At 42.3% G+C, this 19,033-nt stretch overlaps 1 protein-coding gene across 4 annotated transcripts in view; it reads left to right on the top strand.

Moving 5' to 3' along the window:
- Nucleotides 1-19,033, top strand: part of Ipk1 (Inositol phosphate kinase 1) — a 213,593-nt gene that overhangs the window by 127,946 nt on the left and 66,614 nt on the right. For 3 of the 4 annotated variants that reach the window (XM_087355809.1, XM_087355808.1, XM_087355807.1), the window contains exon 2: nt 8,388-8,471. The gene's annotated coding sequence lies outside the window, so the exon portion shown is untranslated. Of the gene's footprint in view, nt 1-3,792; nt 4,006-8,387; nt 8,472-19,033 lie in introns of those variants that run through there. The other variant, XM_087355812.1, reaches the window with a different exon arrangement.

The raw sequence follows: 19,033 nt of genomic DNA, 5'->3' as shown, positions 1-19,033 counted from the left end.
AGAAATTGAAGATGGATGTATTTTGGGTTGTGTCGGTAAACGTCTACGAGATTATAGATGGCCCAACAGCCGTCTTCGTATTCGCAGTCTTGAGAATCTTAATTCTCACATTAAGAGACATCATTAATTGTTTGATGAAGGGAAGGCGAAGGGAAAGTTCCTTGTTTTAAAGCATGACTTACGTGGTCAAAATTACACCCCGGTCAGTACCTCGAGGAAATGGCACCCGGTACTCGTATGAGATACTGGGTGGCCCTCTACCTGGAATCGAATCTCTAGCGTCCGGCCCATGCTAACTTAAATTCTACAAACCTGATGAATATAAATTTATCTGGTTTACACAGTAAAGTAAGGCCAGAATGGACGTCTAGGCTAGAGGAAAATCCCTGCCCCCGCCTGGGATCAAACGTAGCCTACGTAAATCCGCGAAGTCCAAATCGTGGATCCCCTCCAATCTGTCCTGTGTGGAAGCTGAGGCTTGTTTTTCCCAGTCCACTGTAACCTTCTTGATTAAAAAGTATTTATATTAAAATATAATAAAAATCTCAGAATTCCACATTGTATCATTCTGGTATTAACTAACTAACTAGATGGCTTACCGAACCCGGAGGTTCATCACCGAATTAACCAAAACCCTCCACCTGACCCTGTCCTGGGCCAACAAAATCCAGTCTCCTTCAACTCCTATCTCCCAAAGATCCCGCCTGACATTATCCTCCCATCTACGTCTCCCCAGCTGTCTCTTCCCCTCAGGCTTCCCGACCAATACCCGGTGCACACCTCTTGTCCCATCCATGCGCGCTACATGCCCCGACCATCATTTTAATCACTTCATACAAAAATGTAAGAGCCAGTTTGTAAATAAAATAAGTGACTTGCTTAATTTTACTGTTGGCCAATGAACTGTAAGGCGTAAATTAATTCGTTGTCACAGACGAAAAGTGAGAACAAAAGGTGTCTTCCTATCATCTGCCATATCGTGGAAGGGGTCGTTTGTTTCTGTACCCACAATCCTTTGCATGTAAGCAAATAGAGCCTGGTTAAAATTAATATTTTTCTTATTCTTCTGACTTCACTGATGGTTCCTAATTCTAAACCATCAAATTCTAGTTGGTAGGACGCCCTGAATCTGTAATCAGCAGTGTTCTGACTGTCCAGGACAGTAAACTCTTCATTCCCTTTTACCGCCTTTTTAAAATACCAGCATGCAAGGAGTTAATGTCTATTAGTACGTTAACGAACTCGCTGGAATGTTTAGAAAACTTATGTTCCATGCATTTGCTTCTTTTGATACGTTCGTTTATTCCGAAAAAGCGCGTGCATTTGGACTGCTCTCCAGCTGTAAGATGCCGAATGGTGCCGACTAAAGACTGGGCGTCGATTTCTCTCACTGCTTGGGTGGTGTCCCGGTTCGCTGCCGCCCGTGTACACTGAAACGTAGCGTGTATTCGTGAGGCCATGGCGTTCCCTGCTGACTGGCCTCAACCTGGCGTGACCACGGAAGGCCCTGTACCAATCTCCGATCACGATGTCTGTATACATGACCCTGTTTATACGTTCCTTGACAGGGATAAGGACAGAACGAGCAAATATTTACTCGTAGTTGTTGTTCGCAGAGCATGCCAAGTCATGAAGGCACGCATGTACAGTGTTCGATTTAAACGCATCATTAACTACGGCAGTATTTGTAAGGTTGGGTGACATTAATATAGGAAGACAAATGAGTTCTTTAGTCTCTGTCTGTTAGAAAGAACTTACATCACAGCTTTACGACAGATCCCCACCAACTATATACCGATATTTTGTTACCATTCTATGTGTCGTCTTATTCGGTACTGTCCTGTGTGGATATGCATTGCGAAATGCAGTAGTCGATTTCGTTACAAAGTAGTTTTCAAAAATGAATACACGTTCTGCTCGTTAATTCATCATGTTCTCACCTCCACAGCTGTTGCGCAACTGGTTTGAGCAGCGGCCTAGCAACAAGACTGACTTTGACTCTAGACTCTAGAGTCTAGAGTCATGGGAGAGGTTGGGAGAGTCTATTACACGGGAGATGGTCCCGCTAACTAACTAGATGGCTTACCGAACCAGAATGTTCATCACCGAATTAACAAAAGCCCTCCACCGGACCCTGTCCTGGGCCAACAAAATCTAATCTCTTTCAACCCCTATCTCCCATAGATCCCGCCTGAGATTATCCTCCCATCTACGTCTAGGTCTCCCCAGAGATCTCTTCCCCTCAGGCTTCCCGACCAATACCCGGTGCACACCTCTTGTCCCATCCATGCGCGCTACATGCCCCGTCCATCTCATTCTTCTCGACTTAATCACCCTGACAATACTGGGGGAGGAGTACAGATTTTTAAGCTCATCATTATGCAGTTTTCTCCATGCCCCATCGTCTTCCCTCTTAGGCCCAAATATCCTCCTCAACATCCTATTCTCAAACACCTGCAATCTGTGTTCCTCCCTCAGAGTGAGAGACCATGTTTCACACCCATACAAAACAACAGGCAGAATTATTGTTTTGTATGTTTTATTTTCAGGTTCTAGATGGTTCCGCTTCAGCTTTTATCTTTATATTGTAGTACGTGGTTTTCCTTACGTTGCGTTGTAAATGGTGCACCCAGCGTGTTTCGAATTTTTTAACGACGATTCAGCGACTCTTTTGTTGGCCTGTTGTGTCTAAAGCCCGATTCTGAGCAATACTTGTTTTAAAATATTATCTTACCTCCTTCGCCAAATTATTCTTAATGATATTTTAGCTCGGGATTCTCCTATGAAAGTTGTGAATGCGGGTTTTAGTTTCATCGTGCAACCTATCTGTCCCGCCGGTATCGTCCTTGATTTTTGTGACCTTAATACCAGCAGGCGAAGAATATACGTCCTGAAGATCTTTAGCGTGTATTTTTTTCAAATAATGTTTCTATTTTCAGGGTGAGAAACCGATAACAACAGGTAAAACTATCGATCTACTTCTTTTAAAATTTATGTTGTTTTGCGAACAAGTTTGGAAAGTTAGGAATGTCTGGAGAATAGTGTCTAGGAAAATATATGATAAATATTGGAGAGAAAAAGGTATGTGAATACATATTGGGGGGGGGGGGGGGTTCTTAACTTGTACTATTTGCTGAGTTTTTAGGGTGACTAAAACAAAGAGGGTGAGAGTGAATGGACACTAGGCACAGAAACTTGAGGTACACACGAAATTTTTGTTGTACTCTAAATCCATCTATTGATTTATAGGTTATTAAACGATTCTGTTACAAGCACATGGATTGTGCAGTGTTGAACGTAATGAGGATGTGATTATGACTGACATCGAGTTCATGCCTTGGCCTACTACCTCGAATTCGCAGGAGACATTAAGTAAAATCACGAAAGAGGCTAATTTGTGTACTCTGTAACATGGCTAAGATTACAACCCGATGCCTCTCCAGTGTGATTTTAGAATGTTGCCTCAACACGAATCTGCTCTGAGTGCGGGGTTAGAGGTTACGTCGTGCCTGCATGTGCGGGTTTCGGACACCTTCCAGGGGGCGGTGATTTATTAGCACGGAGAATTAGTAGAACGGCGATTGGCAGGGGAAACCGTGGTACTCTTAGAGAAGCCTGCCGATCTTAATTTCATCCACAGCAAATCCCACAAACATTGTCCTGGGATCGAACTCGACCCTCCGGAATGAAAAGTCTTCGCTCTAAGTGCCGAAAGAATCACTGTGTACAGAGATGCAGATGGGCGTTGCCATTTGCATCGCGCTATTCACTTGTTTGGATCCGCTGCGAGATGGGATAGCCGAATTGTTTCCTCGTGGGGTCGTATGGAGGGGGTCTCATGCGCTGTCAGTCAGTGTCTTTCGTGAGCTGTAGCGTGCGGCAAGTATGCTGAATACCTGTATGGTTTTAATTGAGGTATTTCGTGGTGGTTTTAATTTGATGCTGTATTGAGTGAGAAAACGAAATGAAGATACGACACTGCAATTCTAGTTGATGTTCACAAAGGTAGGGAGGAACTGCTGATAGAAATGCATCTGAGATCCATGCCACTTTAACGTGGTAGAAAACACATTACCCAATTCAGGTTAAGTGCATGTTTGAGTGTCTTTCTTTCTTTATTTTCCCTTCGTCCCCCTTCCTTTGTTTCTGTCCTTGTTTCTTTCCCTTTGTTCCTGTCTTCATTTTCTACAGCTGTTCCCTTTTTCAGACATTTTCGTTCTTGCGGATTGATTTCCGCCTTGTGTTTAATATAACCGTTTCCTGAAGAACGGATCGCAATAACATTGAATAAAAGAACTGTGTTTGGTAATTTTCGTAGAGAGCAGGTGATGATGGACATTGTACCTGAGTCACAGACATTTGTCAGCAAAAATGGCTGGTAGTTTCCTGTGAAATACAGTCTGCTGCAACTCAACACGAAAGTTCACTCAACTTGTTTTGGCTTACCACAGCAATAAACTATACATGTATGTGCTGTATGTAACATTTTGTTGTAGCTTGTTAAAATTTTCAGTTAGGGGGCCTGCAAAGGTATTTTTTTAAGCTTAATCGTAACTAAACAAGGTAGATTGTGGGATTAATGTCTGTGATGTTTTCTGTTTATAATAATGTTCTCCATTAGATTGTAATAAGAGCCTGAATTTGGTTATCGTGTTGGAGATACGCGGTCTTCTAGGATGTTTCGCCATGTAACTTGGTAGAAGTTTACCGACTTTTCATAGGTGCTTGCTGCTTCCATTAACATAACGATGGGTAATAATGGAGACTGCAAGGACGTCTGAGGCGTTATACTTTTACCTGACTACAGAGCGCTACAACCCAGAAGGCACTCGTCTTTAGAGAAAGAACGAGTCCGTACATACAGGGATTGCATAATGGCGAGGTTGGCATATTTCTTTTCAGAAATTCCGTCGGAGCTTGCTTAAATTTGTTATATTGTAAAAGTTGTGGAATTAATTTAATTGTGGTGGGAACCGGTCCTTTGTGAGCTCTGCTTTACACGAAACACAGAAATTTCTCAAAAACTTATCGTTCGTGCAAAAAGTTCGTTTATCACGTGTAATAAAGATGGATGTATCATTGAGGTAAGTTTCCGTTTTACTTTTTTAATACGGTAAATGCAAGTGAAGGTAGTTTGTGATTTTGTGCAATGTTATGATTAGTTTTGCGATAGAAGGTGCTTGGAACAAAAGGCAGAGAACGTATTTGGAAATATGGACAGTTTCCATGTCGTTCTTTGTGTGTGAGCGTATGTCTGCATCGACAGTTTGTGTTCAATTTAGAGCAGTTTGAAGGTTTGCCTTTGTTCGTGGAGGATACGTTCGGAAGAGAAAGTGCACACATTAGTACATCTCCTATCCTGACTCCTAGTTAAATGTGGCCTTGTTCCATTTCTATCAACTAGCTGCAGTGTTGCCATGTTGTATATTTTCTGTTACGTAGCATCTAGCCTGTAGCACACGGGAACATCCATCTTCCTACCCTACAGTCTGTTATTAGGTTCAAATTAACGGTTATGATTGGCTGTTGCATGCTATATACTGTCACCTTACATGAAAAACTAGCGGTGTTTCGGATGCTGGCTTTGCAGAGGCAGATACAGAGAAAATTCTACACCTCTTTCTTTTAGATTTCAGGATCTCTCGGCGGCGAATATGAAGATGACTGTCTTCTGGGATATTGCGCTGTGTAGTCTGGCAGGAGATTACCATCGTTCTAATGTTGGAGGCAACTAGGACCTGTGAAACGTCGGTAAATTTTTATCAAATTAGATGGTTCGGCATCCCGCAAGACAGCCATCTTCGTTCACAATTTCGTTAACAAAACCTGACAGGGATAGATCAGTTAAAAAGTAGACGTAGATTGGAGAATAATATTAAAGTGGATGTTAAGGAAGTAGGGTGGGAGAGTGTGGGCTGGATTTGTGGGGATCGTGATGACCGGTAGCGGGCTGTTATGAACTAATGGTAATGACTTCTGGTTCTAGAATGTAAAAGTGCGTACATTGTGATTCCTAAAGCTTAGGGTTAGATGAATAATGGGGTTGAAAAATGTTGTATGCACTTTAGGTGTTGGCGGAAATAAAAACATGAACGTTACTCGATAAATGTTAAAGCAACCTTTCCCGGTAAGTTCTTGCACGTTAGTCCTCCATTTATAAACATGTCAATCCCATTAGTAACTGTATCTACCGTCTGGTTTAACAGTCACCAATTTTACATATTGCAAGCACGTATTTATGGGTTCTCGTACGATGGTCAGTGTAAACAGCTCTCGATCTCTAAAACGTTATTAGCCATTTGTGTTTTGAATGCATTACCCATTTTGTTTACCTGAGGTAAGAAATGTGTTTTTAAATATTGTTTAGTAGAGTATCGGCTTCAGAGGGATAAAATTATTATCTATTCCGTTGTAGTATGCCTGTTAGCAGGGTTTATATTTAATTTTAATCGAACGACAACTTTTATGGTAATGTTTTGTGTGAATAATAATAATAATAATAATACGGTCGGCTGGACTAAAGTCTGAAACCGAGGGTTTCATCTTAGCGTGCCAAGATGGTGTTATAAACACACTTGTGTACCGCCGAATGGTGATGGGTGTGGGGGTAGTGGATACTGTCTGCAGGGCATGCCGAATGCAACCAGAGACGTTGATGCATCTTTTGTCGGCATGTAAACATTATGCCAGCTGCGCCTACATTCATCAACATAATGCTGCTTTACGTATACTCTACTACCACCTGAGACACTTTTACGGCATAGATAAGACACCCGTTTTGCCGTACGCTCCTGGGGACATTGAGTCCGTCGTTGAGAACGACAAATGTAAAATTTATTGGAACTATTCGTTCCCTACTACCAGGCAGTTAACAGCCACTAAACCTGACATCGTTCTCATCGATACCTCTGGATGCACCATGTATGTCATCGAGTTTTCGGCCCCGGCTGAAACCAACATAGTTGTGAAGGAGGCAGAAAAACGGACCAAGTATTAAGACCTTGTGTTTGAGCTAAGACAGCTGTACCCAGGATTCACTGTCAAATTAATCGTCCTTATAATTGGAGTTCTTGGAGGAGTCAAGTCGTCACTGCTGGCTAACATCAAGCTCATTCCGGCATGCCAGCGTAACGCTGAAGCATTACTCAGCCGGATGCAAAAGGCCGTGCTTCTTGGGTCGCTCCGACTACTACGTGCGCACGACCCCAACTCACTGTAGCCGCCCATCTCGTGGTTCGAGCCGTGACTACAGTTTCATCTGGCCTGCAAGCATCCAAGTTATGACGGCAACACGCCTGAAGTTTTTGGCTGCTTGTGGACCAATTAAACAATTCATAATAATAATAATAATAATAATAATAATTTGGATAACATCCCGTGCGAACACGACATAAGGGAACTTCAGAAAACTGTCATTCTAGGATCATCATACGTCATTCGAAAGACGCTGATGTCAAATATATAGTATATATAGTCATGTCTGACAATAAAAGTATATAATACATGTAACGTTTCAGAGGTCATATTCATCGCCCTGATGGCGGAGGCAGTATGACCTCTGAAACGTTGGTAAACATCGACCAGACTACACAGCCCAACAACCCAGAAGACAGAACTCTTCATACTAAGAATCGCCCTGATGACGGAGGCAGTATGACCTCTGAAACGTTGGTTAACATCGACCAGACTACACAGCGCGACAACCCAGAAGACAGAAATCTTCATATTCATCGCCCTGATGACGGAGGCAGTATGACCTCTGAAACGTTGGTAAACATCGACCAGACTACACAGCCCAACAACCCAGAAGACAGAACTCTTCATACTAAGAATCGCCCTGATGACGGAGGCAGTATGACCTCTGAAACGTTGGTTAACATCGACCAGACTACACAGCGCAACAACCCAGAAGACAGAAATCTTCATACTCACTGCTGTGAAAACCTCAAATCTTACAAACAAGACGGATGATGATCACACTGAAACATTTTTCTTACAGTTTATTGCGTATTTTCCCCGGAAAAGAACCACTACCGAACCAAGGGTGCAGCTTACAGTCGATGGCGTCATAATATGGAGGAAATACGGCATTTCATGGTTTAGATTTGTTGCGTAATTTCTTATCGTTTGTAGTGCACCGCGTGCCAAAGGCCACTCGTTTCGGTGCTATTCTACCTTTTAACAGCCGCAGTCAATCTCTCTTAGGCCATACCAGACCCCATATCGAGTGACCCGAGACCCGAAAACGTCTTTTCGCCTGTACTGTGATATACCTTTCCATTAATAAAACTTTAATCTGAGATTTTCATCAAGATCATTTTTCGTTTTATTCGTGATCAGATGTGTGTGTGAATGTGCAGCCTTCAACTTCTTGGTTTCTGTTCCAGGACGACATTTGGTTGACATGAATAGTGTAAATGGGGCACTGGAAGACCATCGAAGCAGCAGTCTGGGTCTTCCATCTAAGTTGTGTGAGTATAATTCAACCAGAATGATATTTCTTATTCACATACATAATCCTTCGATCAACCCAAACAAAGCAGGGCGAAGAATACCAGATTTACCGCTAGAAAAAGAGAACTGCCCAGTCATCTCAACGTTGACATGCATATTCATTTAGGATGCTATACAAAACTTTGTCATTTTGATTTAGCGAATTGATTTGCGTTATGGAAAATTTTATGCACATGCCTTAGGCCTGTTCCTTATATAAATATGAGTCTTCTTATTGAAGTCTAAGCCGCAAATGTCGAAAACTGATTATCCAAAGGGTTGTAACTTGTTGATTCATTAAAGAATACGATGTTGGACAGAGAGGTGCAGTCTGTGTGATATACACGACGTTGCGGGAATTGGCTCTGTTCCTGTTTTTAATGTTTGTCATAAAACAGGAAGATTTTTGAACTTTTTTATTTCGTTAATAGTGGAAACGGTTAGGATCGAATCCAGGTTCCTTTAAATACGAGGCCAGTACGATAATCACGACGTTTTCTTACCAGGCTCCCCGTCTCACTTGGCACTTTGAAATAATTTCATCCTGATTAAGCGTATGGTTAAATTGTAAAAATGTCTCTGAAGCATAAGATGTTATGCGCCTGTTAAATTATTCTAGCGCGTTTTAGGACTATATTTTCGGGTGCGTGAATACGAAAAAAAGGAGAATGCCTCTAGACAGGAAACAACGAAGTCACACGGAAACTTAAGATGCAGTTTGGCGAAGTAAGTAAGAAAACAGAAATCAGATTTAAGTAGGAGCGATTCCGTGGAAAATTGAAAACTGTGAGAAGGCATTGAGACGTCATATTTGGTAAGGCGTTCTATCCAGAGTAGGCATATGCTTCTGTGGCTGTGTTCTGAGTTTTTCCCCATTTGTGTAACCGTACTTCTCGGCAACATGGAAATCACATCCTTCGATCTGCAGCCTTTATTTCGGAAAATTACTCAAAACGAGTGAGATTTCTGGTTTGTGGCGGCGGCCAGTATGAAATTGGCTGTCTTGTGGGTTGTTGCGCGGTGTAGTAAGGTAGAATTTTACCGACGTTTCAGAGGTGCTTGCTGCCTCGATCATCAGAGAGATCGCCGTTGAAAAGTTTTGGGCACAGCGTGCCTGATTTTCCAAATATAAAATAGTGGATTGATTCCAAGGGATTAATTCCCCAGGAGGAAATTTTGTCTTTACTATTTCCTTCTATGACGCGTTGTTTGGTAGAAACAAAGAGGGACGGACGACATATAATAGAAATATACGTTGCGAATAAGTTATTTAGTATGTTCCGAACAGCGTGATCGAGTGGTTGTCACTCCTCTGGGAGGTCCCGGGCTGAAATCTGGGCTCGGAGACCGGCTTTCCTCAGATGTTTGTACTTCTTCGCAATCTTTCAGTGCTTTGAATTACGTCACTACCGCTTCCTTCCACATCCTTTCTAATTCATTATTCATTATATCATCTCATTCGACGCTATATAGTCTGAGATACAGAAAGTGTTGTTAAACAAATTGTAAATAAATAACAAACAATATGTTGGATATGAGTTTCTCAATGAGTGGCTGTCTTCAGGGTTGTCGGGTAGAAGTTTACCACCGTTCCATCACCTTGATGATGGAGACAGCAAGTACCTCTGGAACTTTGGTAAACATCTTTTTGCCTGCACAGCGTCGCGACCCAGAATAGTCAACTGTTATTTGGAGTTGTAGCCAAGAGACGAAGTCTGTATTCGTATAAATCTAGAATGTCATTGTTCAGAGCAGATAACGCCGTTTGGTCGAAGTCGAGAGGCCTCCATTTCGAATTTGACGTGAAGTCATGCAGCCCTGTAGCAACTTCGTGGTTTCCCAATTCTCGTTGCACATGTGCAGAGATATCTGAAGACCAAGTAATACATCTGTTAAGTGCACGATAACGGGCAAGAAAGCCAGTTACATGCGATGTAGATACTGATAGTCCGTTGATGCAGATTAAATACGATAAGGCGCTGAGATAGCACGAGAATGGCCAAATGTACGAAGCTGAATGACCTGAATGAGTGAGATTTCAGGTTCTAACGGCGGCTATTTTCTTGGGTGTTGCGTCGTGTAGTCTGGTAGATACTGTGAAACGATTCAGAGAAGCATACTGCCTCTTTCATAAAGGCATTTGCAATATCGTGGAAGACAGCCATCTTTGTCTTGACAAAATAAAGTGTCTCTTCTCCACAGCATGTAATATCTATTAGAATAAATATCGCTTTATGATACATGGAAAGAATCGGGCATAATTCATAGAGAATTATTGTAAGCTCATGTCGCTTGCGATATCAATTTGAAATGGGAAAAAGAAAATAATTATTTAGTAACAACTGTCATTTCAGATTTGACCAATTTTGTGTGTCGAAGTAGGCTAAAATATAAATAACTTGTCGACATTTCAGGTTTTCACAACGGCGATTATAAAGATGATAGCCTTCTGGTATATTTTACCGTGAAGTCTTTTAGTTGACCGACGTTTCAGACATACGTCGTTATCGCACTGATGATGGAGGCAGTTTGCACATCTGAAACGCCTGTCAAATTCTGCGAGACTGCATGGTGTAATATCCCAATAGGCTGTCGTCATCGCTAACTTAAGTTTAGACGCCATTCTCTTCCTTAGAAGGCTAGCCTCAGTAATACAGCACTTGTCTCGTACGCTAGAAGTTCCTGGTTTTGAGTCTCGGTCGAGTACCATTTGTTCTCACTCACTACATGTTTATCGAACTCTCCAGGAACTTTCATAAGCATTTCCTTATTTCTTTCTGTGCTTGTGCACTAAGAGACAATTATATCGGCCATTGCCCTCGCTTCTCTGCCGACACATGCACATACAGTCCGTGTGAGACGTGTGACTGCTCGCTCGAAGCCACGACATTTACGCTGCCTTCTGTGACTTCCGTTGACGTACATAATTTATCAGAACACTTCACTCATTCTGTGCACTTCGCCCAGACCGAGAAACCAACGTTGGCACACACGTAAAACGGGCTGAAATTATATTTGTAGGTATTTTTAATTTCTATGTTTTTTTTGATAGGGCACACGAAATAGGAAGCTCCTTACTGATAGATGTCAGGCATTTTCTGAATTTAATGTACTCTTAAGTTTACCACGATTCAAATCACATTTGTTGCTGCTTGAAGTCTGCCACATATTGAAAGGATTTATTACGCGAGTTCTTGGATCTTTTTAAACATTTCACTTGAGATGTGAGGTTCTCGCGGTGGTGAAAGGCGTGTTAAATACAGCGTAGATAGTCCGATCAGAGAAGTCATTTGCTCGTGGCTGTACATCGGTGTTCACTTATCGGCAGTGACAGGGATTTATTCTTCATATCTTCCGGATCAGTTCTGGGACTATCGAGTCTTCTTTTACGGGGCACAAGCGGCCGGATCGTGAAACAGCCTACCTGCAGGGTTATGAATACCTCTCTTTTCGCTTTCGTGGCTCTGTATTTATGATCAAAGCAACTTTGCTTCTAAAGGCATCTAACAGTTGCATAGGGTTGTTAGAAAAGTAGGTTAAACAAGCTGATGCTGTTGGTTGCATTGAATATTGCGTGGTCATTTGGTCTGACAATTAAATATACAGACTGATAGTTTTGTGCAGCGACTGACAACACTGGTGATTTGTAGTGTTTTTGGATCATGATTCAGAGTCGTTGGGGTTCGGTTTTTTTTATTTGAATGATTTATTGGCAGAGAATTTTCTTGTCATAATTTGAGGAGAATAAATTGTCTGAACGTTTTGACAGAAATTGGGATCTTTCAAAACGACCCACAAACAAAACTCCAGAAGGTTTTAGTGGAATTGTCGAGAGTTTGCGAGAATTGAAGAAATTTGCGAAATTAGAAACAATTTGTTTCCGTTTATATGATCCTCCCTCCCTCCCTCCCTCCCTCAAATTACAATATGTCGATATCGTATTATTCCCTCCGTAGCAAGCTGTTGCCCAAGCGTTTTGCGTTCACGTTTTGGAGTCTGTGACAGAGAATTTGTCAGAAAAACACGTCTTTGTGTGGCAAGTGTTTTGCATCATGACAGTGCACTTTTCCACCGAGCATAATCAGTATTGTAGTTACATACGCTACAAAAATAAGTAGTCCTTCCAGTGTTGAAACGTCCCGTACTCGCCAGAACGGGTCCTTTGTGATATTTCCGCGCGCCTGCGCAAGAGACTTGCGATAGAATGCACGTATAATTCCGCGAATAAACAAAACTGTTGTCGAGGACGGTCTGCCCCGTTGAAACCCGATTAACTATCAAGTTCTGCGAATCAGAGTGAACAGTTGTATTTGAAAGACGCACACACCACTCCTGTTAATCGTGGCTCGGAGTAATTATTACTCTGAGCCACGATTAGCCGCTTATTCTCTGTTAAAACTATGTAGTCTAAGCCGCTCAGTTCAAACATGCGTGTGCTACACTTGTACTACCAGTACTGTAGTGAATATTTATGAAATTTAGTTACAAATCCACTCATCCAACTCAATTTTCATGTTTAGGTAAGCTACTCTAGTCAATATTCGCAACTTTTCCCCCCGTAAGTATTCTAACCTAGCTAAAAATTACCCATGCTCTTATGTAAAGCAATAGTTAATGTCGGCATATTTAAATGAAAATAGAAATGGTCTGATATTTTTCGCAAAGTTTTGCAACATCAAATTTAATTAAAATCTGGTCATCCGTTCGTAACTTGATCCCCGCATACAGATGATCACGCTCTACGTCAAATCAGACGCGCATGTACACACCTTATTCGCACTAACCACGGTTTGTTCGCATGAAGAAGGAGCAGTAAACTGCTTTCCGCGACCCAGTCCTCGAGCGGAGTTGAAATGCGACCTCTTGTGGTACACCAGTCGTTAACCACTAATGCCTTAACCCCGTTTCTGACATATGAAGAGCACTGGACGCGGTAGTCACGTTCCTCATACTGGCGGTCTGTTACAAATCGTCATTGAGTCATGTTATCGACCTACAATATTATTCTTAGCACTGACATCTCTCACAAGAAAGTAGGTGCTTGTTAGTAAAGGTAGACATACTTACAGACCACCCCCTGTTGCCGTCATGCAGTCACTTGTGATGGATTTACCTCATTGTCAATCTTCGGGTAACATAAGAACTTCTTAGCAATATTCCTGATAAGCCTAGTCTACGTTATTGTCGGCGCAGTAGTTTTTGGCCGGTGGAGAAGCTAGCGGAGCTGGCGGACGGGCCTACTCTGTGTACCTGAGGTGGCGCGGTCAGCGTATTTCTTTTGTTTGGGCGTTCAGTCACACAAGCTCCTCGGTGCAGTCAGTGACTCGCTCCTAGCCTTCCCCTTGAAACTTCCACCGGCCAAAAACTACTCCGCCGACTATACCACCGAACAAATTTCCAGAGTTACAGATCTTAGGTTGTATATTGAGATATTTCAAGCTTGTAATCCAGCTGGTGTAAATGGCCACGTAATTAGATCCCATTCGGTAATGATTTCATTAGTGTTGCTTCCAGTTGTAAGTAGGTTACAGAAGTTGGCGTTCTTATTAACTTGCTGAGTATATATTCTGTCTACAACAAACCTCACAAGTGTCCTGTTTGTAATTGTTGACTTACAATCATTATTTATTTCGTGATGTGTATGTTTGTTGCCCGTTTGTGTACCTAATGCCATATGGCCAGCTCCCAACGACTTTGTTTCAGCTGATATTGTTTTGTAAATCGATTTAGACACCCACCACGTGAATTAGGACTTGCTTCAGATTTGATGTTTTTTATACCTTGACGGTAAGTTCGAAACTTCGGTTAACATCATAATAAAAAATTGATGTGGAATTTGGTGACTGAGGTGAACATCAAAGAAAGTAGTTTTTAATGAAGTGATTTGACAAGAATTGTAATACTTATAGATTTATTTTCATCTTAAATCGCAGAGATTATTTTTGTACATTCGCCTATGGATCAGGTTCATTTGGTAGGGAAGTAACGTAATGAAACTTACTGCTGCTTTGCGTCTCTCACTTGCGAAGTATCCGGTTCGATTCTCTGCATAAAATTATGTGACTTAGGTTTTCTTGGATGTAATCTTACGATGTGGGCTAGTGATGGTATAATACACGGAAATATGCTACGACCGATGTTTTCCATTTGTTTTTAGAGTTTCATATAAACAATGCAGTTCAGTATACTAAAGGAGGGTTTGTAAGAAGCCTGGGGATGAGCCAAGACACGCTGGATTTTTAAATGTTAACAAAATAGACAGTAAAATAGAAAATCAACTTTATGAAATGTTACAAAGATCAAAGTGATGCAACCCACGTTAAACTATATGCATCATGCGACATTAAACTTCACTCGATTGGTCCTTTGTTTGCCGGTGTTTGTTACACAGATCCTCAGCTGGATGCTCGCGAACTGTTCTGCAATCAAAGCAAACAGCGGTTTACGGGCTACTTTTGTATTCTGAATCGTGTCATAGTCTAAATATTTTATGCTGGCTGCGCAGGAAACTTGGTCGAGTTCATTCACTGAACTCTCAAGTGGAAGGCGAGTCAGTTTCTCCGAGAGGCCAGATGTGAAGTTTCTCTGGGCAGTACTAGCCATTGCAAGAACATCGCTTTTTATTGTGCCACGTGCACAAGGCAGAATATCGTAAAATTAAATGATAATGGCCAGCCATAGTCAAGGTGAGAGCACCAATGAAAATTATACGTGACACTGCATGAATAAATTTCATGAAAATGTAGTGTTTATGCTTCACAGCATATCTGTAGGTACTTTCTTAATTTCTTTTATCATTTCTTTTGTTGTTACCGACATTGGAGCTGTGTTGCTTTCCCCCTGTACTTATATCTTCACGCATCTCTCTCTCTCTCTCTCTCTCTCTCTCTCTCTCTCTCTCTCTCTAGGCGAGAGGACACAATGAATAAATGGGGCAATACTTTGAAAGTGGACTAGTTGCTTGTTTCTTGATTTAACGACGCCTTCTCAACTGCAAGGATGGAACGTATGCGTTGAATGATGAATTTTATGTGAACGTTTGATGCTGAAGAATGTGAAAGACGTTATACTGACCTGTTTTATGTGCTGTCCTTTGGAAACTGAAAGGGGGGGGGGTGATTTTGGACACACAATTAAACCCGGAATCTGTCGAACACGAAAATTATCTTTCGTAAGCGTCAGATCTTCCTTCTCAGGCACTGTATCAATGTACTTATGTTTGTCTTGTTTTGGTATGTGTTTATGAGTATAATCGCACAGCTCTGCGTGTATGGATTTTCGTGAAATTTGGTTTATGTAAGTCGATTCTTTCATATTTTATTGCCTTAATTTGGACGAAACAGGGTAGAGCTGAAGAAAGTTTTAGCTGTCCGTTGCTTTCTTTTTTCAGTCGAACATGAGGTGTTTACAACTACAGTCCTGTAGTCTCGATACTCAGGTGTTTGCTGTTGGGCTGAACAGTGCAATGCGATGTCGGGGTTAATTAATCTGTATGAAACGAGGTCGACATCTGTAACGGTCGTTGAGTGACTCAAGCTGTCATGCCTTACTGAGACGAGTGGAGGACATTTTCTTATTTGTACAGAAAGAAGTAGGTCTCTGTAGAACCTTACCTAACATTGTACGTTTCAGAATATACAACGGCAGCTAAAAACGAAACTAGTATTTAAGAATTCAGTTCGTACCTCAAAGAAAACAAATGTTTACCGTTAAAAAGATCAGGTGGTTAGTGCTGTTTAAAGAAGCAATCCCTGTTTACACTGAGATCCATACTAAACCAATAAATAAGCTTGCAAAATTCTGAGTTATTCATTGTTAAAGGAGGTGGTAGATATAGTTTTCACTTGGCTTTAAAGGTTTAAAGACAGATCTGTCTTTGGTTTCGAGAATATAGAGGGAGAACAGTTGTATAAATAATTTCTACTGAACGTGTATTTTGGAACGCCGAAACCTAAAGGAAGAACACTAAAAAGAATCTGCTTCAATATGAATTGTTTTCCATTTGTAGGGTATTTTAATTTTGTTGGGACTGTGCATCCGGAAATTTGTCGGAGAAGGAACAGCCATGTTACTGCAAGAACTATGCTGCCGCCAACAAAATAGGTGCAGAATATTTTAACAATTGTGAATGCAATCATGTATAATGCACTTCTGATCTGAGATTCGAATCATAGGAGAGCACGTATTCAGCCGAAAATTGTTTGACACCGGAACATTTCCACGTGCTCCGATGCCAGTTATAAACATGTTTACCTTGTGCCTGTTGCTGTTACTGCACTTTGGTTGGTATTTGGATGATATTGGACTGTTTATTGAAGCTCTGTCAACAGCAGAATGAGATAAAGAATAACACGTCCGGCTAATGACAGAGGGCGGCACTGGTCTGTTTCAGAATAGTCCTCGCCATTTGCACGTTAAAACAAGAAAACTCTCAATCAGGAGAGTAGGTGCTGGGATGAAGATTTCAGTCTTCTGGGTTTTTGCGCTGTGTAGTATGGTATGATCAGTCGCCCTGATGACGGAGGCAGTATGACCTCTGAAACGTTGTTAAACATCGACCAGACTACACGGCGCAACAACCCAGAAGACAGAAATCTTCATACTCATCGCCCTGATGACGGAGGCAGTATGACCTCTGAAACGTTGGTAAATATCTACCAGACTACACAGCGCAACAACCCAGAAGACAGAAATCTTCATACTCATCGCCCTGATGACGGAGGCAGTATGACCTCTGAAACGTTGGTTAACATCGACCAGACTACACAGCGCAACAACCCAGAAGACAGAACTCTTCATACTCATCGCCCTGATGGCGGAGGCAGTATGACCTCTGAAACGTTGGTAAACATCTACCAGACTACACAGCGCAACAACCCAGAAGACAGAAATCTTCATACTCATCGCCCTGATGGCGGAGGCAGTATGACCTCTGAAACGTTGGTTAACATCGACCAGACTACACAGCGCAACAACCCAGAAGACAGAACTCTTCATACTAAGAATCGCCATGATGACGGAGGCAGTATGACCTCTGAAACGTTGGTAAACATCGACCAGACTACACAGCGCAACAACCCAGAAGACAGAAATCTTCATACTCATCGCCCTGATGACGGAGGCAGTATGACCTCTGAAACGTTGGTTAACATCGACCAGACTACACAGCGCAACAACCCAGAAGACAGAACTCTTCATACTCATCGCCCTGATGACGGAGGCAGTATGACCTCTGAAACGTTGGTTAACATCGACCAGACTACACAGCGCAACAACCCAGAAGACAGAACTCTTCATACTCATCGCCCTGATGACGGAGGCAGTATGACCTCTGAAACGTTGGTAAACATCTACCAGACTACACAGCGCAACAACCCAGAAGACAGAAATCTTCATACTCATCGCCCTGATGGCGGAGGCAGTATGACCTCTGAAACGTTGGTTAACATCGACCAGACTACACAGCGCAACAACCCAGAAGACAGAACTCTTCATACTAAGAATCGCCCTGATGACGGAGGCAGTATGACCTCTGAAACGTTGGTAAACATCGACCAGACTACACAGCGCAACAACCCAGAAGACAGAAATCTTCATACTCATCGCCCTGATGACGGAGGCAGTATGACCTCTGAAACGTTGGTTAACATCGACCAGACTACACAGCGCAACAACCCAGAAGACAGAACTCTTCATACTCATCGCCCTGATGACGGAGGCAGTATGACCTCTGAAACGTTGGTTAACATCGACCAGACTACACAGCGCAACAACCCAGAAGACAGAACTCTTCATACTCATCGCCCTGATGACGGAGGCAGTATGACCTCTGAAACGTTGGTAAACATCTACCAGACTACACAGCGCAACAACCCAGAAGACAGAAATCTTCATACTCATCGCCCTGATGGCGGAGGCAGTATGACCTCTGAAACGTTGGTTAACATCGACCAGACTACACAGCGCAACAACCCAGAAGACAGAACTCTTCATACTAAGAATCGCCCTGATGACGGAGGCAGTATGACCTCTGAAACGTTGGTAAACATCGACCAGACTACACAGCGCAACAACCCAGAAGACAGAAATCTTCATACTCATCGCCCTGATGACGGAGGCAGTATGACCTCTGAAACGTTGGTTAACATCGACCAGACTACACAGCGCAACAACCCAGAAGACAGAAATCTTCATACTAATCGTCCTGATGACGGAGGCAGTATGACCTCTGAAACGTTGGTTAACATCGACCAGACTACACAGCGCAACAACCCAGAAGACAGAAATCTTCATACTCATCGCCCTGATGATGGAGGCAGTATGACCTCTGAAACGTTGGTTAACATCGACCAGACTACACAGCGCAACAACCCAGAAGACAGAAATCTTCATACTAAGAATCGTCCTGATGACGGAGGCAGTATGACCTCTGAAACGTTGGTTAACATCGACCAGACTACACAGCGCAACAACCCAGAAGACAGAAATCTTCATACTCATCGCCCTGATGACGGAGGCAGTATGACCTCTGAAACGTTGG

The sequence above is a fragment of the Zootermopsis nevadensis genome, unplaced genomic scaffold, assembly GCF_977971745.1.
Source record: "Zootermopsis nevadensis isolate Lab colony 2312 unplaced genomic scaffold, Znev_1.0 Znev_ptg000025l, whole genome shotgun sequence".
Lineage (NCBI taxonomy): Eukaryota > Metazoa > Arthropoda > Insecta > Blattodea > Termopsidae > Zootermopsis > Zootermopsis nevadensis.
Note: the sequence above shows the minus strand (reverse complement) of the source record. Positions and strands in the feature narration are given on the sequence as shown.